Source organism: Equus asinus, chromosome 2, assembly GCF_041296235.1.
Source record: "Equus asinus isolate D_3611 breed Donkey chromosome 2, EquAss-T2T_v2, whole genome shotgun sequence".
Classification (NCBI taxonomy): Eukaryota; Metazoa; Chordata; class Mammalia; order Perissodactyla; family Equidae; genus Equus; species Equus asinus.
The window spans coordinates 84,634,764-84,659,731 of NC_091791.1; the positions used below are offsets into that span (position 1 = coordinate 84,634,764).

A 24,968-nucleotide genomic window follows, 5' to 3' on the forward strand; every position below is an offset into this window, starting at 1 on the left:
AAAAGTGGAGAAGAAAATCATCCTCCAAAATAATTCAATAAAACTTCTAAAACTGAAATTCAAAGTAGCTTTCTAATGCCCAGTTAGATGAGTGAAAAAACTCACTACCCCAAGACATATCATGGACAAATTTCAGGATACTGGGGACAAAGAGGAGATCTAAAGTCTTCTAGAGAGAAGTAATATCCACTTTCTCCCTCCCATATAGGAGCAGTGCCTACAAAATTTGGAGAGAAAACAATTTTCAACGTAGAATTCTTTTCTTTTGTGGCGAGGGGGCATTGATGTGCAATCAAATTTTCTTGAATTTGAGAGAAAGCTGAACATTCTGATTACCACTTTCATGCTCTAAATCATATGCCACAATTGGAATGTTGTTACTTCTCTCCTTACAACTCTTCCTTTGAGAAGGGTCAGAGTGATATAAAGGTCACTTCACTTGTGTTTCTTTTTTTTTTTTTTGAGGAAGATTAGCCCTGAGCTAACCACTGCCAATCCTCCTCTTTTTGCTGAGGAAGACTGGCCCTGAGCTAACATCTGTGCCCATCTTCCTCTACTTTATATGTGGGATGCCTACCACAGCATGGTGTGCCAAGTGGTGCCACGTCCACACCTGGGATCCAAACTGGCGAACCCTGGGCCACTGAGAAGCAGAGTGTGTGAACTTAACCGCTGCATCACTGGGCCAGCCCCTACTTGTGTTTCTTAATGTCTACTGTGTGTTGGACCACAATGAAAGACAAGCAAGAGCCCTGAGTATAGAAGAAGATACAGCTGAATAAACCAGGAGTTCAAATCAGTATAGAATTCTATACCCAGCAAAACCATCAATTAAGTATAGGAAATAAAGACTTTTTTTTAAACAAGAAAGATTTAATAATGCTCATAAGAATAGAGTTTGCTCCCAAATAGGAAAACTGCGTATTGTTTTGTTTCAGAAGGTTACAAATTCAGTGCTTGAGAAATCCAGCAAGTAAGCACCAGGACTGGTAGAGTCTGTCTTTGGAGCTGCCCGCAAACCAGCAGGCCTCTTTCCAGGGAGCCTTTTCTCATCACGGGTTGGGGGGGAAGGTGCTGTTTACATACCATCCTGCCCTTCTCCCCTTCAGCCACCCTCAGTAATACCTGTTATTTTTCTCAAACTTCTCATAGTGATGGACATCAGTGGCCTTGTCCTTCACAGGACTCTTGTGGTTGGAGGGATCCTTTGTTCTCCGTCTAGGGGTATTGAAAACCTGGTGATAAGGTTGGTTTGCTGCCCATAACTCACAGCCACAATAGTAGACCCACAGAATGTCTCACTGTCTTTCTTCTGTTCTGCTGCTCTGCCAGCAGCTGAGCCTTAGCATCCTCCATGAAAATATTTCTTATTTTAGCATCATGTGGAGGCCTACAATGGGGATGCTGCTTAGCATCCACTTGGAAGATATTCTACAGTCTTCTTTGCTGAGGAAGCATGGAGGTTTTCTACAAGTTCATAGGCATATGATCTGCATTCTTGGAGTTGATTTTCTGCTCCTGTGTTCTAGGATCCCTTTCCTCTTCACCTTCATCTTAACACTCTTCATCATGTGTGCAGCCTTGTGTCGTCAGATGGTTTCTGCACAAAATGATGTCCTCAGGTGGGGTCTTCCTCTCTACTGATCTTTTCTGTGCCTCTGTCCTTCAGTCTCCTCATGTCGTCCATACCACCTGTTTTCATCTGGGCGATCTCCCCTTGTACCTTCTGTTCTACCAGCAGGGCCGTAGCATGTGCCATGGGGCCTCTTCCTTAAGTTCTGCACCTCTGAGGGCTCCTCTCGTTTGAAAAAGTCTCCTCTGAGTTTGGCTCATTTTCCTACAACTTCGAGTCAGACTGGTGTGGGTGGAAAGTCTTCCCAGTGGCACTGGCCCTCCCAGTCCAGCTGCAGGAGTAATGATGTTTTCAGACATGTAGGATCTCACAAAACAAAGACAAGGACAAAGCAAAACAAAAACTCTTCCATGCACACTTTCTTAAGAAATATTGTATGTGCTCTTTGAAAACAAAGAAATAAATCTACAAGGAGAAGGATATTGGCTCCATAAAAGAGGAATCCAACAAGAGAGAAGTGAAGCGACCCCCAGGAGATGCCGAAGAGAGATGAAGAGATGATTGTTGTAAAACATACCCGGAGAGCAACCTCTGCATATTGGGTGGGATGGTGGGGGGTCCAGGAGGAAGGGCTCCACAAAAAAGAATGAAACTAATTGATTACCTCTTTTACAGTATTGAGACAGATGTATACCTCCAGCAGAGACATTTACTCCAGGGAAACATACTTTGTTCAAGAAAGACAATGTAATCAGAGCTTGATAAATAGCTAAGCTGCAAATATTTACAGAGTCATAATGTAAACACTAAGTCCAAAAATTATTATGTAACAAAATTCGATGTTAGGGAATATGAGTGTGGAAGGGAAAAATATGTGAGTGGTGTAGGAAGTAAGAAAATGAAATCTTTATTTTTTTTAACTAGTAAATGGTAACAGTCTCTAAGCTATTAAAAATATCAAGAAATGACAGTATAAAAAACAGCAAAAGAGTTAAAATTCTTGCATGGGGGAAGTGAAAATTGGGAGAGAAGAGGAGCATAGCAGGAGACTGCTGGTTTTCTTGTAGAACTATTTGACATTATAAGCTAGGAGCAGTTATAACCAATAAGAATCTGAAAACTGAATACAAACAGCTATAAGCACTACATTATAATTGTGGATGGCATTTGCCTAAGGAAGAGAATACACAAAAGGGTTAGTGTGGAGCGATTGCTGGGGACGTTTACTTTGCTATAGTCTTAAAGGAGTAGCTGTAGCAAGAAAGAGTAGCGGACACAGGCAGAGACACAGCCTGATGAGATAGGAGGAAGCCTGAAAGGGCTCTGTTGAATGGCTCTGTCCACTGCCTGGTGGAAGCTTGAATCCACGTGAAGGACAGAAGTGGTCTTTTCCACCAGAAGGTGAGCCTACAAGGATGAAGTAGCCTAAGACAGAGGTAGGAGTCCACATGACAGCGTTGGGTTAGGGTCTTTTCTTTGAGGGCGTCCTTTACCTTGTCCAGCGGTATGCCCTGACAGCAGCAGGAACTGGAGGACTCTGGCTATAGGATTCTTCCTGGGAAGGTGCTTGAGCTACTTACTAACTTGCATCTGAACTAACTAGCAGACGCTCCTCATGTTCATCCATCTGGGCAGCCATCCAGCCATGCAACATTGTTGGCCCCCAGCTATTGGGCAGACATTTGCTGAGTGCACCTTTGGCAAATGAAATCTAGGGGCAGCCTTGAAACCTAGCTCTAAACTTCTCTTTGAATCCCCTTCCGACCTGTCAGTCTCATCTTCAGACACAAGGATACAATATAAAGCTATGAGCTATGAGATGGTGAGAATTCATCATCCCGTTTTCTTTCACCTTCCCAAATACACACTCCTTCTTTACCTACACGAGCTGTACCCTCACTACCGACATCTTTGTAACAAGTTCTTGACTAGATAAATGTAGATACATCAAAAGGGCTCTCTTGGGTATTCTTTTTCATTCCTTCAGGGATTCTTTTTCATGAGCAATTCCCAAGCTGTTTGGTACAACAAGGTTAATTAACAGAGCAGCTGTTCTTTCTGTCACCTAGTGGTATTGAGAACAAGAAAGGGAGCCCTATTTTGCTGGAATCTGAAGGTGAGACTGGGGTCTGTTTTCTGGTCCTGTCTTAAGGAACATACTTATTAATTGTTCCCTGACTCAGTTTACCCTTTCTTTTCCATGATAGGGTGGAAGTTCCTCAAGGGAATAAACATTATTTTATTCATCTTTATTTTTTTCTGCAATGCCTAGCACATTGCCCATAAGGTAGGAAGTGCTCAAAAATATTTCTTTTCAAATTAAGGAATTGAGTAAACTTAGTCCCCTTGGCAATAACATGAATATGACCCCACCCTCACTTCGTGTTCTGAGGGAGAACGTGCAGGGGATCCATTGTCTTTTATTAATTAAATTCTCCGTTGGTGTTTCCCCTTCTTGACTCTATGTCACGTTCCTTCTCTGTTGATTTATTTGTTCCCCTCCTGGCTCTGTGTCCCATTCCTTCCTTTGAATATTGCCAGAAAGCTGTGATCCTCAGCGTCTGGTAATAGCTTCCATTATGTAAAAGGATACCGTAAGAGTCTAAAACTTTTCAGAACAATAAAAATTTAAATTCACATCCATTAAATTTTAAATAAATAAAGCATGTTTAATTTGGGTGGAGGGGATTGGAGAGGAAGCTAGAGAATTAAATGAACAACAGGATGTTGCAACTTCCAGAGAGTTGGGAAATGCCTGCCCCAGAGGACCAGAAACAAACCCATGTACTTTTAAAATTCTGGATCCAATAATCTGTAACTGACTCTGATAGAAATAAATCTCATTAGAGCAAGATTTACTTTGCAATTTTCTTTTCTTTTTTTTTTTTAGCAATCATAACTTGGCTTTATTGTGGTGTGTCCATTCAGAGGACATGGTCTGCTAGGATTTTGTCACAGGGGCTTAAAAACAAAGCAAAATGAGAAGAGCAATCTAATTTATGCATGCACTAGAAAGTGGTTGTACTCTTCCTACAATTATAAAAGAAAAAGATGCTGCTCACCAGGTTTTATCCTTACTAGGTGTTGAAATCATGACAGTTATAGTCACAAAATGACCTCATGGCTCAAGTGGCCATTTTAACAATACTCAGAAGAGTTCCTAAATTCAGTTATTCTGAAGTCAACAAAAGGTTCCTGGAAAATGACTGAATTTTTTTCTGCTATTATAGCTACAAATTTAGAAACTATCCATCCTATTTTTCTTCTGCTAGTGGTGACACTCAAGAAGTAGGTCACAAACTACTTTTTCCCTATTATCAACTGGAATAAAACAGCATCATCCATCTCCTCTGCAGTTTTTATTTTTTGAGGTATCTTCTTTTCCTAAGCTCTTTTATCTGAGAACTGGTAACTGCTACCCTCGCCATGTACCCAGGAATGGGACCACTGCAACACTTTACTACAAACGTCACACACACCACATGGACATACACCATGCCTGGACGTGGGTAGTCTTTTGCTGGGCTCAGCCACATTCCCTGCCCTTTTAATTTGTTCTGTTTCTTCTGAATATAATCGAGGAATATAATACAATCAAAATTATTTAAAACTTTGTTACTGTTGTAGCATCTCTTTCAATGATTATGTTAACGTTCGTATCATATTATATCGTAATCAAAAGAATTGGTTGGGCTGAACTAACCCTATTTCACTAGTTCTCTTTCACCAGCTTAACACAATTCTCTCTTTTCAAGGTTTATTTTAATTCAGTGATCAACTGGCTGATGTGTAGAACGAGATGATGGTTTTAGGGAGAGTCCAAGGTAATGTACTTTCTGGATCCTTGCATAGTTTGAGATGTCTTCCTGTTAACTTCACACATCAGTGACACTTCAGCTGGATAGAGCGTTCCATTGTAGCTCCATTGCTCTGGAACGGAAAGCAGAAGAGAAGTCTGTTCATTCCTGTGCAGATAGCTTCTTATTCTCCAGATTTCCTCAGGTATTCCTGCCTGGATATAGAAACATTTTTTACTTTATGCTTGAAATTCAAGTTCTCCCCCAAGCTGCGACTAAATATTAGTCTCTTTCGTTTTTCTCTGGAACTCAGCAAGCCTTTTGAACTGCTGTCGAAGTCTTTCCTTTGTTTGGAAAGCTTTCTTCCAATTATTCTCTCTTTTCTTACATTTACTTTCCTCTCTTCTGGGATTTCTCTATATTTGCTTATGTTTTACTCCTCAGTTCTGTGTTATTTTTTCCTTCTTGCGTGTATGTGTTCTCGTGCTGTTCCTCATTCTTGGTTTAGAGTCACTTGGCTCATATTCCATACACTGCACCTATTTCGCACTGCCTTCACTGGGGTTCTCCTTTTAGCGATCATTTGTCATCTCCATTCACTGTTTCATGATCTCAAAAAGTTGTCTTCACTAGGTTTATAAAGTTCTCTTCAATTATTTTGAGAACCTGACTTTGAAAATTTCCAAATTTTTCTTATGTTTCTCATAAGTAGTGTGGGGGTCACCCCAAATTCTGTCTCTTTGGCTTGATTATTTTTAAGAACAAAAGACTCTCAAAGAAACTTTGACCTCCACCACAACCGCCTAAAAGAATTTAAAATAGAAGGGCCTGTTCCAAGAAGGAGTTAATACCTTAAGATAACTAGAATATAATGTAAAATGGGTTGCTCAGGTCCCATTGTCTATAGTTGGCCCATTTGCATGTCCATCTCCATGTAAATTGCCTTCCTCCCCCTTGAAGCCCCAAACCACTACCCCCTAACACCCTCCTTTGTCTTTAGCTGAAGGGGGTATTTAAGCTGGCAACTTTGGCCATTTTGGAGACTTGCTCAGTTTTTCTGAGTTTCTCCCTTGTATACACATTATAAAGTTTTGTTTGATTTTCTCCTATTATTCTGTCTCATGTCAATTTAATTTTTAGCCCAGCCAGAAGAACCTAGAGAGGGCAGAGGAACTGTCTTCCTCCCTCACAGTTTGGCAACTTGGATGGGATAAAATTTCACTGGCTGGACACTACTCGCTCCTGGACTGCTGCAGCTGAGAGATCATGGAACCCTGACAAGAGCCAGCTGGAGGTAAGAGATCTTACCATGCCAGTCTCCCAGATCTCTGCCTGCAGGGTCCAATGGAAGTGAGAGTGGTGAGTTTTTTTCCTTTTCTAAATTTAGATTAGCAGGAGAAAATATTGGTGAAGCTAGCTTCTTGGACTCAGCAACTCTAGGATTTGGTTTGAGTACTCATTGGTTAATTTATCCTTTTCCTCCCAGAGATAGTGACTATTTTCCCTTGTCTCTGTCTCTTTTTTGGTCATTTGTCCTGAAAAGGAAAAACCGTGAGGCAAGAAGTAGGCATCTATAAGCTTGTTGTCTGGGAATGTATGCATGAGGTAGAAGCTGTTGCTAGGGTCCTCTTGGAAGCCAAAAAAGCTACAGATTTGGTGGGCATGGGTTGAGCAGTTAGGAGCTATCAGGGTGCTCACCACCTCAAAAAGTCTCTAGTGAGTTGGTCACAGAACCGGGTAGATGACACAGATCTCCTGCCAACTTCCAGAAAGTATCCATGCAACAATGAGGTGCTCTGTAAAACCACACACAGTCCCCAACCCTGTGCTGCCTAGGTACTAATTTGCCTCCAAGAGCCCCAAGGCTTAGCTAATGCTGTTAATGTGCATATATGATGATGTTTTTTCTTTTGTCTTGTTCTATGGCCTGAGAGCTTGGCTTTGTGAACTTTCTGGTCTCTGCTATCTGGCAGATGCATGTACTAGCATGCATCTTGGTGGCCAGTTGAGTAGAATGGGGTTCTGGGACACACTCTCTTTGTCCGGCTGTGTCAGCTCTTTGGGGAGTTTGTCATAAGGGTTGCCAATTGCTTTCACAAGGGGCTTTATTGTCTCAAGCTTCTTTGCTTGTTGTGCAACGATAGCCATTGCTTTCTTTGACTGTTTTTGGAAGTAAACTTTCTGGATCTCTTTTGGGGATGCCTCTTGTGTCCATGGTTAGGCATATTGGTATGAGTTGCTGTTAAGATCCTACTAGTCAGTGTGCCAGACAGTGGATCATTTAAATTGGAAAAACTTCTAAATTGGAAAAACAAAAATCTTTTGAGAGCTCTCATCATAATTGTTTTATTGGTACCTATGGAAAGGCCAAATTAAAAAAGGAAATAAAAAAATAATAATGACTAGCATTAAGAGCTTGATTCAGGTTACAAGTAAATTGAGACAATGTAAAAGTATAATGTTGATAAGATTATAGAGGACAGAATGTTTGAGCTAATTTTATATAAAGAGGTTGTATAAACTTTGGCTGAGTATGTTTTGAAATGTCTCACTAGGAATGCTTTCCCTATCCAAAATTATAAGACCAAGACCTATTGATAAAGCCCTAATGAGGGCTATGATTAGAAGTGTAAGAGTTGATGGGATTCAAATGAAACTTTGTAGAAAAATTGATGTACTTAAGGACTTTATGTGAAGTGATTGTATGTCTTTTTGCCTGATTGTATTACAGATTGTTTTGTGGGGATGAACATTGTGTCTCACTGGGGAATGTTTCCCATGTCTGATTGTAAGACAGCATATAAATCTGCCCTTCAGACAATGTTAATTAAATTTACAAAAAGGAAGTCAATAGGGTTGCCTGATCCCACACAGTATGAGATAAAAACTAGAGGCTAATCGGTGGTGTAGTGGTTAGGTTCATGCACTCTGCTTTGGCAGCCTGAGGTTTGCAGACTTGGATCCTGGGCACAGACCTAGCACTGCTTGTCAACTCATGTTGTGGTGGCATCCCACATAAAGTAGAGGAAGATTGGCATGGGAGATAGCTCAGCGACAATCTTCCTCAAGCAAAAAGAGGAAGATTGGCAACAGATGTTAGCTCAGGGCCAATCTTCCTCACACAAAAACAAAGCAAAACAAAAACTAAAGGCTAATCTCAGGTGCTAATAAAAAGGATTATAGAAGCTCTCCTCCCCCCAAGGTAAATTGGTCTAGGGTTAAATTGTACACTTTGAAAGAAGGCCTTTGTTATTAGGCACTTTGTGCATACTTTTTAAAGGTACGTTACATTTTCCTGAACTTTTAGAACATAAAAATCTTTTGATTCTCCTCTTAAGTTAAAAATTTCCCTGATATAAAAAAGCAATGGGAAAAATGTAGTTGGAAGGGTGGGTCAACCTCTTTTTGTCATTCAGGCTGTAATCTAGTTCTCTGGGGAACTGGTAGAAACTGTCTTTGTCTTGCAAATCTCTGCAGGCCAGAGGTATGGCTCTAGAAAGCAGTTCAAAGTTCTCTTGCCAATCCCAAAGCATCCCCTGTTCCTCTCAAAATCCTCCTAGATATTCATTGAGACGAAAGATTGGGACATTAGAAACTGATTAGGCAAATATGCCCCAGAAACTCCATCTTGAAGAAAACTTGACTGCTTTCTCTGTGCCTTTATGATGTAGATTTTCTGCTCTTTCTCTTCTCTAGGAGCTAAGAGCCATTCTTTGAAATGTAAATGTCTCTCTTAAACTAGTGAGTTTTGTATTGCACCTGATTCATAACAAAAACTTAATGGAAGCTATGAAGTCTCTGTCTGTGTCTACCTGTGTGTTCATATGTGTTCATGAGTATGTTATATATGTGTGATATTTTACCTCTGGATGGTGTGGCCAAAATTAAGAGCTCTGTTTAATTGATTTAAAGTAAGCGCTTACATAAATTATTTCTAAATATAATAGAAACTAACCCAAAGGTCTTTCAAGTTAATATGATATGAAATAATCTGTGCTGAACGAAAGCTTGTTTAAATTTGTTTTTTGATTAAAATAGACATGTCCTCAGAGTTGTAAGCATTGGATATGATGCAGACACGCAGTCTAGGTTTACTAGTGAAATAAGCTCCTCTTATCCCTCTTAAAAATTTGTCAGCAAAAATAGCTTAGAGTGATAACTAATTTTGTCCAATGTCTCATAAAGTTTTTGTGGCTAATCTAAACATAATTTTTGGGAACAAAAGATTTAGATTAAGTGAGATAAGAGTTTATAGATAAACTTTTAGCACTAATTAGAGTTTATGGCATGTGTATTTAAAATAAATTCCAAAATCTCTTTGGTAACTTGAAACTTTGGTGTTTTGGTAGGTTAACTTAAATGATAAAAATTCATTGGGTATTTAGATCATTTTCAAATAAGATAAAATAGTATACATTATTTACTAAATACATGTTTATCTCATTTTGGTTTCTTATTACAGAAAAACTAAAAGGTGTTTTGGGTCTATTGGTAAACTTGTCTTGTCTTTTATGAAAAGCTTCTACTATAAAGTAACATGCTTCTAAAAATTATGAAAAATGTTTATAAATTTTCCAAGCCAGAGAATGCTAATGTAAAAGATAGTTCATGATTGCTTGCTTACTTAGTTTTCACTAAAAATTGAGGTTTCTAAGGGTTAAAAATTCTAATGTGATTAAAGCTACTAAAAATTAATAAGGAAAACATCTTTGTATTCAAGGAAAGTAAAATGTATGTTTTCAGTAAAGAAGGTATAAAGAATAGAGATATTTGTTTGTTTTGTTAAGAAAGATAAATTTGTCCTAAAGCACTAGGAGGAAAGAAAGAAAAGAAGGCATGGGACAAATTCTGAATGTAAAAAGAAAATTATAGGGGCCGGCCCCCTGGCCGAGTGGTTAAGTTCGTGCCGCAGCCCAGGGTTTCGCCGGTTTGGATCCTGGGCGCGGACATGGCACCACTCATCTGGCCATGTTGGGGTGGTGTCCCACATGCCACAACTAGAAGGACCTGCAACTAAGATATACAACTATGTACCAGGAAGGACTTGGGAGATAACGCAGGAAAAAAAAAAAAAAAGATTGGCAACGGTTGTTAGCTCAGGTGCCAATTTTTTAAATAAAAAAAAAAGAAAGAAGGAAAATTATAGAAGGTTTGTAAAAGAGGAATTCTGAAAAAAGAGTTTTATGTGTGGTCAAGTTGGCTAAGATTGAAATAAATTTAATTAAGTGAATAAATTTTAATATCAAAAGTAAACTGGTACAAAATTAGAATTTGGTTTTTCCCTCTCTTAAAAGGATAATTTTCTTAAACTTTTAGCCTTCTCTGAATGAAGAGATTATGAAAGGTTTTTTCTTTGAGTAGTCTACCAGAAGGGTAGGGATTTTATGTTTTATCAAAATTAACTTCTTGTATTGTTTTTATCAGGTCTTTAATCATGGGTTCTAGAGTTTTACTCACAGCTATTTAATTCTCTGCACTCACCTGAAAATCTTTAATTGTTACCATGGTTAAATGGATAGCTAAGCATTGTTTTATAGGGACCTATGATATTATGTGAGTAAATATTATTGATATAATAAATATTTTAAAAATTATACAACATTCCTAAAATTCTGATCTGTTCTGGTTATCCATCTTAATTCTAGTTATTATCTTAGTGTTGTATGTTCAGAAATAGGCAAGTTTTTTTGGTCTATTTTCATTTTTACATCTTTCGTCATTTACAGACAGTTATTGTTTTACTCTGATGTTTTTACAAATATGTTTCACCTTCAGAGAGATTCTCGGAAAAGACTCTGACATTTACTCTAGAATATAGGTTTCTGATAGACTCTCAGATAACAAAACTGAACTGGGTAAGAAATCACAGAACTCTAACAGAGAAATTGATGACTTCATAAAACTGTTAACAGAAGACCAGGATCAAGAGTTGATTGCATGGGGGGTCCAGCCCTGTGGCCGAGTGGTTGAGTTCGCACGCTCTGCTTTGGTGGCCTGGGGTTTTGGTGGTTCAGATCCTGGGTGCGGATGTGGCACTGCTCATCAGGCTGTGCTGAGGTGGCATCCCATGTGCCACAACTAGAAGGACCCACAACTAAAAATACACAACTATGTACTGTGGGGCTTTGGGGAGAAAAAGGAAAAATAAAATCCTTAAAAAAAAGCATTTATTGCATGGGGCTGAATGAACTGATGAGGATGATTTTAATTTTTATGACTTTTTGTTTGAAATATTGCTGAGTTTTAAAAATGTTTTTTTTTCAGATTTAAGGCAATCTTTTTCTCTTTTCTCTCAGGCTATGACTTATAGAAATTTGGTAAATTATGCTTTTTGTAAGCACAATTGAAACATTTATCTTTTTCTCTGTACCCAATCCCTCTAGAATTTAAAAACTCTTAGTGAGTAAATATTCCTATTTTATTACAATATAGTTATTTGCGTAAGTTCAGTAAGAATCTGATCTCTTTATAACAGGACACAATAGGAAACATTTGTTATGTTACCAAAGCTTTGACTGGAATAGCATATTTGAGAAACATGCATAGACTCAGATATAACCAGACAGCTTTTGAGAAACAAAGATTGGACTTTATGAAATAGACCCACTTGGAAATATTTGCCTGGTATCTTGTTTATAGGGTTCCAAGCAACCTTACTGGGTGAGTAAAAAAGGTCATTTCTCTGGCAGGTACCTGGAACCTTGAAATGTTTTGGGGAACCTTAAAAGAAGAGAGAGATTCACCCAAGTCTATAAGTATTGCATGAAAAAGTGCTTGGCTTGGCTTTCCTGGCCTCAAGAGGCCTTTAAAGGTCAATTGGAGATTCTTTAGAAAAAGTTCCAGCAAAGCAGATTTAAAGGAGCCAGTATGACCTATTGCTATTTTGGGGTACTTATGTAAACAATTGGACCAAATTTATTGAAACTAGACTTACTTTACAAACCAGTTAGTCTTAATTTGGCTATATTTGGTAAAAATGAGGGTGATTTTAGAGAGAAAAATTATGTTTCAGTAAAAAACTATAATACACATTTGAGAATATTAGATTCTAGTTCTGTTAATTGTCTTTGAGGTTTTTGTTTTCTACTTATAAAACAGAGGAGGTCCTGAATTCTTCTAGTCTCCTAAAATATCTGGCAAAAATCTCCAAGCTACTGTTTTCAATTTTTTCCATCATTCTTATTTGAAATCATTGAGAACTGAAACCACACTTGTTCCTAAAGCCCTGCAAACTGAAGCTGGACAACTTGATGTAAACTTGAGAGATCACCAAAATAGCATGCCTGTTGCTGTGTAAGCCACTCAGAAGGATACCTGAACACTTGATGACATCATCAGAGACATTTCAAGCTACATAAGATGCTTCAACCGTGACATCTGAAAATCTTCTTGACTGGCTGTCCCCTCGGGCTCAGAAACTGGTTTATAATTTGCTTTAACCATTAACCTTGTCTTTCTTTTTGTTTTCTTAGAAATGCTTCCTCTTAAATACCTGATTGTGTGCTTTCACAATATAGGTCTAACTTTGGGAGCCCACCTGCATCACCACCTTCTAAAATGAATTTAACTGGACTGTTGTGTTATCTATCAGGACTAAGAAATGTGTTCAGTGAGATGGAACAATTTACGAACTCAGCTTCTGGACTATGAAACTTCTTAAAGTTTCAAAGGTGGGACTGTGGGGGGTCAGATTTGGCTACCCTAAAATTTGTCTCTTTGGCTTGATTATTTTCAAGGACAAAAGACTCTGAAAGAAACTTTGACCTCCACTGCAGCTGCCTAAAAGAATTTAAAATAGAAGGGCCTGTTCCAGGAAGAAGCTAATACCATAAGCTAACTGTAATGTAATGTAAAATGTGCCTCTCAGGTCACATTGTCTATAGTTGGCCTATTTGCATTTCCATTTCCACGTAAATTTCCTTCCTCCCTCTGTAGGCCCAAACTGCTACCCCCAGGACCCCCCCTTTGTCTTTAGCTGAAGGTGGTAATTAAGTGGGCGACCTCAGTCATTTTGGTGAATTGCTCAGTTTATTGAGTTTCTCCCTTGTATGCATGTTATAAACCTTTGTTTTATTTTCTCCTATTATTCTATCTCATGTCCATTTAATTTGTAGCCCAGCCAGAAGGACCTAGTGAAGGTAGAGGAATTGTCTTCCTCCCCTACAGTAGCATTTTTTAAAACCTGTGTCCTAACTCCTGGAAATGTATCTCATGGCTTTAACTGCATTATCCTTCAGCATGTCTGGTGGGCTTTCTGTTTGATGCCCCTGACAGGAAGATCCATGCTTAAGTCCTTGTCCATGCATGTATAGATCCATGTTCAAACTCTTTAGCCCAGATAAAGGGAAGGAGGAAAGGATACATTTTTCTATAATTTCTCTTTGCCAGTTCAGAGACTTGAAAATGAGAGAGAAGCGAGGAACTGGAAATTGAGCCATTTGTTACCAGAAACATCACCACTGTGGTGGCTTTCCTTTTGGTCTAACAGTCAGGAACTAGCTGGGACAGTATCCGTCCATTTCCCTGTATGTCACTCTCGTTGAATCCAGCTATATGGTGCCTCAGCTCTCCCGCCAGTGTTGACTGAGAACGAGTGCCACTCTCAGGGGGTGGGGTAGGTGCAAGGACAGAATCAGGGCGACTGGTTAGAAGGCTACCACAACAATCCATGGCGGAAATGAGGGCACAGGGAGTGGGAGTGATCAGATTCGGGGTATGTTTTGAAGCAGAGTGAACAGGCTTTGCTGATGATTGGAAAAGTGGAGTGTGGGACATGGAGACTCAAGAATTTTTTACCTGAGCAGCTTGAAGAATGAATATGCCATAACTGAAATGGGAAAGGACTATGGAGAGAACATGTTTATGTATAAAAATCAAGAGTTTGGCTTTGAACGTGTCAAATTTGAGAGGTTTATAGAACCTCAGGGGAGATATTAAGTGCGTGAGTGTGGTATTCAGAAGACAGATCAGAGGGAGACATAAATGTGGAAGTCTTCCTCCTCTGCATGTCTTTAAAGCTGCGGGACAGGGAGTAAGCACAGAAAGAATAGAGGACTCTTTAACAAAGGACAAAGAACAATGGATTCCTGTGAAACCAGAGCTCAGAAGCTGGGAAAAAGGGGAGAAACTGGCAAATGACACTGAGGCTGAGAAGGTGTAGGGGACCCCAAGAGAGGGTGTCCTAGAGGCTTAGGGAACAAAGTCTTTCTAGAAGGCAGGAGTCATCAGAGACTGAGACGCTGACAGATGGATTCAGCAATGCACAAGTCACCAGTTATAAGAACGAGAGCGGAGTCAGAGGAATAGGAGGGACGAAGGCCTAGTTAGAGCAGGTTTATGAGACAATGAGAGGAGAGGAAGTGGAAAAGGCAGGCGTTATAACTAACTCTTCAGGAATGGAGCTGGAAAGGGAAGAAAAGGGAAGATGCTGCAGTGGGAAGCGGACGTGGGATCGAGAGTTTCATTGTAATCCTTGTTCTGTCCTTACTGTTGTTGTTGAGATGAGAGCTGTTACAGCAAGTTTATAAGATAGTGGGAGAGATGAACAACATGAAGGGGGGGATGATTGAAGGATGCTGTCCTTGAGGCGGAGGGCTCAGATATGGCCCCCAGCGTGTACAGAAGGGGGATGAAGCAGGCCAAGTGGGGGATTTCGTGGGGCAAGATGTGTGAAGGTTCTCTCCTGATACTTCCATTTCTCAGGGAAACAAGGAACAAGACAAGAGCAGAGTGAAGAAGGGGAAGGTGCTGGCCCGGGAGTGCAGTGGTTGCTTCGGTGCCTCCTCCAGGGCTCTTTCTTCGCTTCTCTCTTTATTGAAGACAAAGTCTTTATGAGCTGAGTGTTTACCAGTTGATGATTTCCAGAAAGTTTGCTTCTCACTAATGTACTCTGCAAAAGGCTGCTCTTTAATGAGTTAATGGGATTATACGTGATGTGGCCGATCTCCATTTCTTTCTCTCCTGTGCCATTGCAATGGGAGTGATATTTTAAACCCTATTTAGAAGAAGAATCAATTCAATTCAACAACTTAATTTAGCAACTATTTACTGAGTGTCATGTGCCACGAACTTCTGGCCCAGTGTCCAAGCCATAGGCAGGTCCCCACAGACGGTGCCATCATTTGCTTTTTATGTAACACAATTAAATGCCTCCTGATAGCAGTAGTGGTCACTGATGCTCTTTGCTGCACTTTACTGCTCAGCTGACATCTGCCCACGTTCCCTGGGCTACAGGGACAGTCCCAGTAGCCCCCATTGAGCTTGGAGGGCTCTTTGCCTCCGAGGAGAAAAGAAGAGAGAGAAAGAAAATCGGCTTAGGCGGCTTCTCCCCACTTTGCTCCTGGCTGGTAGGATGGAGGATGGGAGGGTTCACTTCATGTCCTAAAGAAATAAAGCCACAGCTGCTCCCTACACTAAAGCCATGGCGACAGACTTAGACGCTTAAAAAGCACCATTTAAAAACATAGACTGTAGAGACACAATTCTTGCTGCTTTGTACCTGCTTACACTGCTGGCTGCCATCCAGAAAACATGAAACAGTTTGAAAATCACAGTTTTAGAAAAGGCTATCCTTGATAATATATCCTTTTACTCTTTAATGAGACCTGAAGCTTAACCATTTGATTTTCAGTAACGTGGAGAGAGCAAGAAAGGGAGAAAATGCAAGTTGATTTGCTTGATTAGGGGCAAAGACTTTTTACAAGAGCTGCAAAGAAAAAATATGGAGATAAGAAAATAGCTGTTGGAAAACGGACTGACTTGAATTATTAGAAATCATCTAATTTGCTAATAATATAGCTACATGCAGCTGCCACCATTAAGGGGAAAGGAAATAGTTAACTGTAGGCACTACTGGCACCGTTTAAATTTGCTTTTTTAAAGTCAAATAAAAAAAGCATGGAAGGAGCAAATTAAAGTATCAGAAAAAAAGAAAACCCAATTTGGGACTGAATTTTCCACAGATTGATTCTTCTTTCCTACTCCACCCTCCCCTAACTTTTTAAAGAGTATGCTGCTTCCACCCAGGTTTATTCCAAATTAAGTTGTGGTTTTCATCCATTTACATGCAGGTTCCTGAAATGCAAATAACTCGACATTAACAAAGAACAAGAAATCCTGGCCCCAAAATTATCTGGTGAAATTTCCTGCCCCTAGGAGTGCAGGGCATCGAGGGGAAACAACAGGAAGTGGAGCAGCAGCATCTGACCTCTCCATCACCGCCCTAGTAAGAATGGTGGGATAGTAACTTGAGGATTTACCACAGCGGGAAAACCCTGTCAAATACAGGCAATGCGCGTCCACTCACCTCATGCCCCCCAGTGCTGCATTTCCATGAATTCTACAAGCACCCATGGGGGCCACTTTTGTGCCAGGCCTGTGGTAGATGTCAGGAGGAGATGCAGAGGTGACTGACACGTCCTTGTTTCCAAGAGGCTCACGGCGTAGTGGGGGAGATGGAGACATGTGTAAATGACCACAAACAAGTGGTATTGCTGACTTCAGGGGAAAGAAAAGTGCAGCGGGGGAGAAAGATTCCAACAAGCCCCATGGAGGAGGCACGATTTGAGTAGGGATTTGAGATATTATGGGGTCTCACAAGCATAGGTGCTCAAGAAAAAATTTTTGCAATTTTTTGCAAAATAATCACATTTCCTAGTTTCTATATGTGATGCTTTGACATCTGGGGCCTTGCTACCCTGGAGGGACTGCCCCTCTCAGAGCTAGCCAATGCCCAAAGGTAGTAAACAACTCAACTGGGAGCATGCCTTCCATCTGCCAATGGACCAATCCAGAACCTACATCCCAGCCTCCTCCTCTATGGGGCTCTCACTTGGGGCCACTATCCCCCTGCTCTAATCACCCAGGGCAGGTACCAGACAACCACAGACAGTCCCTATGCCCCGGAGCCCTGAAATTACTCAAACTAGCCAATCCTGAGCCTTCTGACCTTGCCTCTCTCCTTCCTTCCCACAGAAACCACAATAAAGGCTCTTGCCCGTGTTTCCACCTCCTCCTGACTGGCCCTGGTGCTTCCCTGTGTGGCCCCCTGTGGTGTGTCGTGCCCCCCTCCTCTTGGGAACTGTGAGTAACAAACTAGCTCTTCCATGGCAGTCGTCTCCTGACCTGTTGGACTTGCCACACCTGAATAATAATAAAGCCTACATTTTCGAACGCCTTCCTTAGAATGCACATGATGGCAGAAATAAATACAATGGAGTGGAGTTCTCTTTCCTCATCTTGATGGCAGCCACTGTGCCATGGGCTCTCGCAGGGGTCTGCTATGTGGTTCCAAGAACTTCCCAGAGGCCTCTCTATCTGCTCTCCGGCTGCTGCAGCTTCTCTCCAGCCATTTTGTGTCTGTCATCATCTGGGCGCTGAAATGTTATTTCCACATTTTCAAAAGAGAGGGGAGTGGGAGCCGTGGCATTTTTAAAGTAACACTTTCCAGCTGCCACCTTGGTGTTAGAGGCATGCGGGTTGTAATGCCTGAAAGAAATGGGCTGGCTTAGAGGACCCCAGAAAGGGCAGACGCTGGTGATTTCTATTCCTAAATTAGCAGCAGGTAGTAGATGCAATCTGGCCTTTAAGAAGATCTGCTTGTCTCCCGCAGTGCATTCTCTTTACGGTGAAGGCTGCAGTTGCCTATTAGCAGGAAATGGTTTCCTGTCTTCTCTCTCTCTCTCTGCATAGTTTTCACAGCTGGGATGGTAACCTGGGCTGCTCTGGCTTTTGACAGACAGAGAGCAGCTTCCAGGTCATGGAGCACCTGGAAAGGGCTCTCTCACTTTGCTGAAGCTTTGGGCTCTATGACGCTTGGTTGACTCAATAGTGAAATGTCCCTCCACACCTTGGGATTTTGTTCTCTAATTGGTGTGTGTGCGTTATATAGAGAGGGCCCCTTAGCTTTTGAGAATTAGCAGGGCAGACCTGGAATTCCATACAGAACTGAAAAGGACACTGTTGCACCAGCAAGGAAGTAGATCAAGTTTCCAAGTTTCACAGAGACTGCACCTCCTTCATAGAGAGGCCCAGACACCACCCCTCAGTGTCATACTCAGCAGCCCGTCTTTTCTCATTAGAAGCTCACGTGAGGCGCTGCAGAGGGCCGCAGCTGAGCTGGCAGCTCATGCCATTTGCAGGTGGATGATAGAAGCTTTCCCTATTGGTGTTTCCTTCTCGCTTCCCAACCACCAGATGGGGAGATTGAGCTTCCTCCAGGAAAGGCAGATCTCAGGGAGGGAGTTGTGGCAAGATATCCCGGCTCCCAGGACTAATTGTGGTCACCACTCTGTCCCCTTAGGGGCTTCATTCTAAGGGGCCTCTCAATATATGTGCCCTGAGGGCTTCTGTTCAGTCTCCTTCGGTGGAGAAGGAGCTCTGAATCCCAGCTCTGGTATATTTGTACTCAATTCCATAAGAAACTCCTTTCTCCCCTCTGTAATTTTCACTGGGCGAAGAAAAGACACCTTACTCTTTCCTTAAAGCCTAGATTTTTCGAAGAGATTTAGTTTCTGTTTTTTCAGAGCACAGTTGTTATGTTTCTGCATTTCTATATAGAAATACCTCATGGATATATTTCTTCCATTTCCTGGGCTTGTATGTTGATTTCCTGAAAACCATATCAATTAACTTTTACTTTAACTCCTGTCACCAACTCATAGCATGGCGATTGATCATATTTTCTGAACCCCAAGTTAGGATTCATTATCTAATGCAGGTTGAGACAACCAATAGTTTACTTGTGACTGGCCTGGAAAATCTGAGACATTTGGATGACAAATTCCTTGAGTCCAGCTAGCCAAGATCCTGTTTTGGGGGGCTCTGTTCTGTGGCATGAGTCATAGGAACATTTATTGTGTACTTTCCATGTTTCAGGAGAGTGGGCTAAATGCTTAAAGCCAAAGCTTTGACAGGAGTATTGTTGCTGGCTTGGGACAGGTGATGTGAACTGGCTACTGTGCGACTCTTCTCCCGTCTTTCTCTAATTTTCAGGGGGCAGCAAACAGAGCAATCTTCTCATACTTCCTTGCAGCTAAGGATGACCATGTGACCTACTTCTGACTAATGCAATATAAGCTGAAATTTCTTCTCTGAGTCCTTGATGCTGCTGCTGAGGCATCCTACCAGCCCTGGACCACACACCCCGGGACTTCTAGCTGTGTGAGATGAATAACAGCTTTCTCTTTAAGCCTGGGGAAATTGAGTGTTCTGTTGGCAGCAGCCAATTAGTAGCAAATACATAACTTGTTTTCACAGAAGGAGTCCAGGGTTTGAGAGACTGTCTCTTGCTCCACGCCACACAGCCCATCAGTGGTAATGCTGAGGTCCAGGTGTGTTGAACATCAGCACCTGTGCTGGACCAGCTTGTTCTTTTCCTTCATAAGAACTAGCAATCTTGGCTTATCCAAGGGCTCAGGAGCCTCCTGCAACAACCTCATCACTTCCATCCCTGTTCCCCAGGTAGTCCTGTGACTTCAGCTTCCTCAAAGAAAGAGTCCAGAACCTTCTCAGGATTGGTTAGGCATACATCTCCCTGTCATTGTGCCCCAGAGAAGGCACATGCCCCCAATCCCAGTTGGGCTTAGGTTGGGCAGTCTCCCTTGTCCCTCTGCTAATCCCGTGGCATACACTTGTGTGTGGCCTTCAGATAAATGTCTCTTCTCTAAGTAGAGGAACCTAGCTTTTGGTTACCTTGAAAGAACTCTTGGTACCTGTGCTGGTAAAATCTAGAGTTCTCCCTGTTGTTGTGTTTCTCTTTTCTGTGTGTCTTCTTTACTTTCACACTGCCACCACACTCACAACACTCTGACACCAGATGTGGAAGGGTTTTTCCCCACACCAAACAATTCTCTGTGACACCACCTGGGAGTCCTACAATTCAATTAAATTCTGACACTGTCTGTCTGGAGATGGCATCAGTTTCCACAGGTTAAGGGCTCAGTCCCACAAGACTCCCCCACTCCCAGGTTATGATGTGTGCTTCTGAACAGCCAGCTATAGATTAGAGGTTCCAATGACCCCCTCCTTGAGTTCAGTTAATTTGAGAGAGCAGTTTATAGAACTCAGGGAAGTACTTACTTATATGTACCAATTTATTAAAGGATATGGTAAAGGATACAGATGAACAGCTAGATGAAGAGATACATAGGGCGAGGCCTGGGAGGGTCCCAAGCACAGGATCTTCTGTCCCCGCAGAGTTGAGGTATGTCACCCTCCCAGTGTGGATGTGTTTGCCAACCTGGAAGCTCCCTAAACCCTCTAGTCCTGGGATTTATGGAGTCTTCCTCACATAGGGACGACCAATTATTAACTCCATTTCCAGCCCCTCTCCCCTCCCTGGAGGATAGGGGTAGGGCTGAAAATTCCAAGCTTCTAATCATGGCTTGGTCTTTCTGGTGACCAGCCCTCATCCAGGAGCCCACCCAGAGTCACCTCATTAGAACAAAGGATGCTACTGGTGCTCTTATCACTCAAGAATTTACAAAGAGCTCCATGCTAGGAACTGGGGACAGAGGCCAATATATATATATTTTCTTTTATCTCACAGTACCTTTTCAAAAACCCCTCAGGGGTCCACAGGCAAGCAAAGCTCTTGCTGATGATCTTTCTATGCTCTTTGAAATAGGCCAGCATATTCAAACCCACTGAGCCTTGTCTGTCTGTTTGGGTTCTATCAGGAAATTGGGCTGAGGAGGCCCATGTATGTGATACCAGAGCTCAGAGGTTCCTGACTTCTAGCCCTATAACACTGGTCACCCCAGTATTTAAATCAGGAGGCCGGTGAGGAAGCTGTTTACAACATTACAGGGTATCCTCTCTGTAAGGGCTCCCAGGAGAAATATTCTTCAAAGCCTAATGGTGGGAAGAAATGCTCTTCTCCCAAGGAACTGATCAAATTTTGTCTCATGAACACTGGGACTCATATAATTGGTCATGTTTTCCTGATTGACTTGCCTAAAAAGAAACTCTGTGCCCCATTAGTGTTTCATTAATTCTTTTTGCCCCTATTTTCCCTTCACTCTGATTTATTTTTTAAAATTCTGTTATGCATATATTTTTGGAGACCACCTGAAATGCCCTTTTTGTGAGCGTGATATGTGAATAAATAAAATTTCACTCACCCCACAACTTCACAGTCTACTCCTCACTCTGATGTTCCTTTTCCATTGCCAACTTTCCTCAAACCTAGGAGGCTCCCCAGGCACCAGGCAAAATCTAATGTGTCCTGACAGCTTGTCCATCGCTCACAGACTGAAGCCAGCATCAGCTGAGAGTTCTGGATCTAGGAAAAGAAATCTGAGAATACCTGTCACAAAGAAAGATGGACAGAAGGTTTCTCAAATGCAATTAAGTGTTTTGACAGGCAATTATTTTCTCATCAAGCTGACCTAAATGTTCAGAGTTTGGCAGTTGGGTTGCAGGTAAACACTCTTGCTCTTATCAGTGAAGTGCCTCTCTGATACCTGGGAACTCCCACCTCTGGGGCCCAGAGATGAGACATGGAGCCTGGGAGTCTTGCCAAGCAGGATGGCTGCAGCCTGAGCCCAGTGGAACCACCCCCTTTGCCAAGTGGCCTTGCAATTGAAGTAGGTTTTCAAAATGTGTGATTGAGACCCTGGGGTTTTAAGAGTGGATGTGAATGTTGAAAGAGGGGAGAAATAATAAGAACAGAGATCTTGATCCAGTTACCATTATCCATGTTTTATTTTAAGAGCATTTCAGCTTTCCATTGTAATTGAGACCAAGTTCTTTTTAGTAAAATGATATTGTACGAATTCTCTCTGTTGTTCTTTTTCATATGGTGGGTTATTTAGGCATGAATGCTTTGGATGTTATTTTAAGATGCTCTTTGCATTTTAGACTGATAAAACTCACCTTCAGTGTGAAATTTGCAGAGGAACACACCCTTGTTCTTGGACCGTGACTATTTTCTCTTTTAATATCATGAGCTAATAAATGGTTGTTGTTTAAACAGCTGAATTTTGGAGTGGTTGTTACATAGAAAAAGTTGACTGATTAAAATATCCAGGCTGTCACATGGAAAAGGAAGTTGCAGGATGAAATTTTTAACCCCATAATAAAGGATACCCTGGCTCTCTTCATTGAAGCATATAAAGTGTTTAGTCAGGTGTCCGGCACAAAAAAGTAAAGTAATATTTAAATATTATTCAAATTATTGTATCTCCTCTCTTTGTCATTCAGGGCCTTATCTGATAGCCCAATGGTTCAGTAGACGTTTTCTTCAATTTTTTTTTTTTAAAGATTTTATTTTTTCCTTTTTCTCCCCAAAGCCCCCCGGTACATAGCTGTGTACTCTTCGTTGTGGGTTCCTCCAGTTGTGGCATGTGGGACGCTGCCCCAGCGTGGTCCGACGAGCAGCGCCATGTCTGCGCCCAGGATTCGAACCGACGAAACACTGGGCTGCCCGCAGCGGAGCGCGCGAACTCAACCACTCGGCCACGGGGCCAGCCCCACATTTTCTTCAATTTTTATATTGTGATAAAATATGCGTAACATAGAATTTACCATCTTAATCATTTTAAGTGTACAGTTCAATGGTATTAAATATATTCATAGTATTATGGCAACTATCACCACTATCCTTCTCCAGAATTCTTTTCATCTTGTGAAACTGGAACTTTCTATCTGTTAAACAGTAACTCTCTGTCTCCCCCTCCCTCCAGCCCCTAGTAACCACAATTCTACTTCCTGTCTCTACAGTTTTGACTACTGTAAGTACCTCATATAAGTGGAATCATACAGTATTTGTCTGATTTATGCCTGGTTTATTTCCTTTAACATTATGTCCTCAAGGCTCAGCCATGTTGTAGCACACGTCAGAATTTCCCTCCTTTTTAAGACTGAGTAATATTTTATTCTATGTATATACTACGTTTTGCTTATCTATTGATCCATCAACGGACACTTGGGTTGCTTCCATGTTTTAGCTATTGTGAATAATACTGCTATGAATATGGATGTGCAGATATCTCTTCCAGACTTGCTTTCAGTTCTTGTGGGCGTATAACCAGAAGTGGAATTGCTGGATCATATGGTAATGCTATGTTTAATTTTTGGAGGAACTGCCATACTGTTTTCCACAGTAGTTGTACCATTTCACCTTCCTGTCAATAGTGTACAAGAGTTCTAATTTCTCCATATCCTGGCCAACACTTGTTATTTTCTTCCTTTTTTTTTTTTTAACAGTAGTCCTCCTAATGGATGTAAGGTGGTATCTCATTGTAGTTTTGATTTGCATTTCTCTAGTGATTAATGATGTTGAGTATCTTTTTATGTGTTAGCCATTTGTGTGTCTTCTTTAAAGAAATGTCTATCCAAGTCCTTCATCCATTTTTGAATGGGTTGTTTGTTTTTTTGTTGTTGAGTTTTAGGAGTTCTCTATATATTCTGGATAGTAATGCTTTATCAGATATATGATGGGTCAATATTTCCTCACATTCTGTGGGTCGCCTTTTCACTCTGTTGATAAGGTCTTTTGATGCACATAATTTTACGATTTTCATTAAATCAAATTTGTCTATTTTTTCTTTTGTTGTTTGTGCCTTTGGTACCATATATAGGAAATTATTGCCAAATTCAATGTCTTGAAGCTTTTGTCCTGTGTTTTCTTCTAAGAGTTTTATAGTTGTAGGTCTTAGATTTAGTGTTTTAATCCATTTTGAGTTAATTTTTGTATATGGTGTTAGGTAAGGCTCCAATTTCATTCTTTTGCATGTGGATATTTACTTTTCCCAGCACCATTTCTTGAAAAGTCTGTTCTTTCCTCATTGATGGCCTTGGCAGACTTGTCAAAAATCACTTGACTATATACAAGGGTTTACTTCTTGGCTTTGAATTCTATTCCATTGGTCTTTCTGTCTGTCTTTATGCCACACTGTTTTGATTACTACAGCTCTATAGTAAGTTTTGAAATCAAGAAGTATGAGTCCTCCAGCTTTGTTCTTTTTAAAGATTGTTTTGGCTGTTTGAAGTCCCTTAAGATTCCATAAGAACTTTAGGGTGGGTTTTTCTAGTTATGCAAAAAACATCATCAGGATTTTGATAGGGATTGCATTGAATCTGTAGGTTGCTTTGGGTAGTATTGACATCTTAACAATATTAAGTTTTCTAATTCATGAACATGGAATATTCCATTGGAATATTTATTTATGTCTTCTAGCAATATTTTGTAGATTTCATTGTACAAGTCTTTCACTTCCTTGGTTAAGTTAATTCCTAAGTACTTTATTCTTTTTGATGCTATTGTAAATGGAATTGTTTTTGTAATTCCCTTTTCAGATTATTCATTGTTAGCATATAGAAATGCAACTAATTTTTCTGTGTTGACTTTGTATCCTGCTACTTTGCTGAATTCATTTATTAATTCTAACAGTTTTTTGTGGAATCTTTGGGGTTTTCTACATATAAGATCATATCATCTGTGAACAAAGATAATTTTATTTCTTCCTTTCCAGTTTGGATACATTTTATTTCTTTTTCTTGCCTAATTGCTCTTACTAGAACTTTCAGTACTACAATCAATGGAAGTGGCAAAAGCAGGCATCCTTGCCTTTTCCTGATTTTTTAGTAAAAGCTTT

General features: G+C 40.8%; 1 pseudogene; it reads right to left on the reverse strand.

Annotated features, from left to right (window-relative positions):
• Positions 1 to 1,115: 1,115 nt before the first annotated feature.
• LOC106839691 (splicing factor C9orf78 pseudogene) lies at positions 1,116 to 16,833 on the reverse strand (annotated as a pseudogene).
• Positions 16,834 to 24,968: the final 8,135 nt, after the last annotated feature.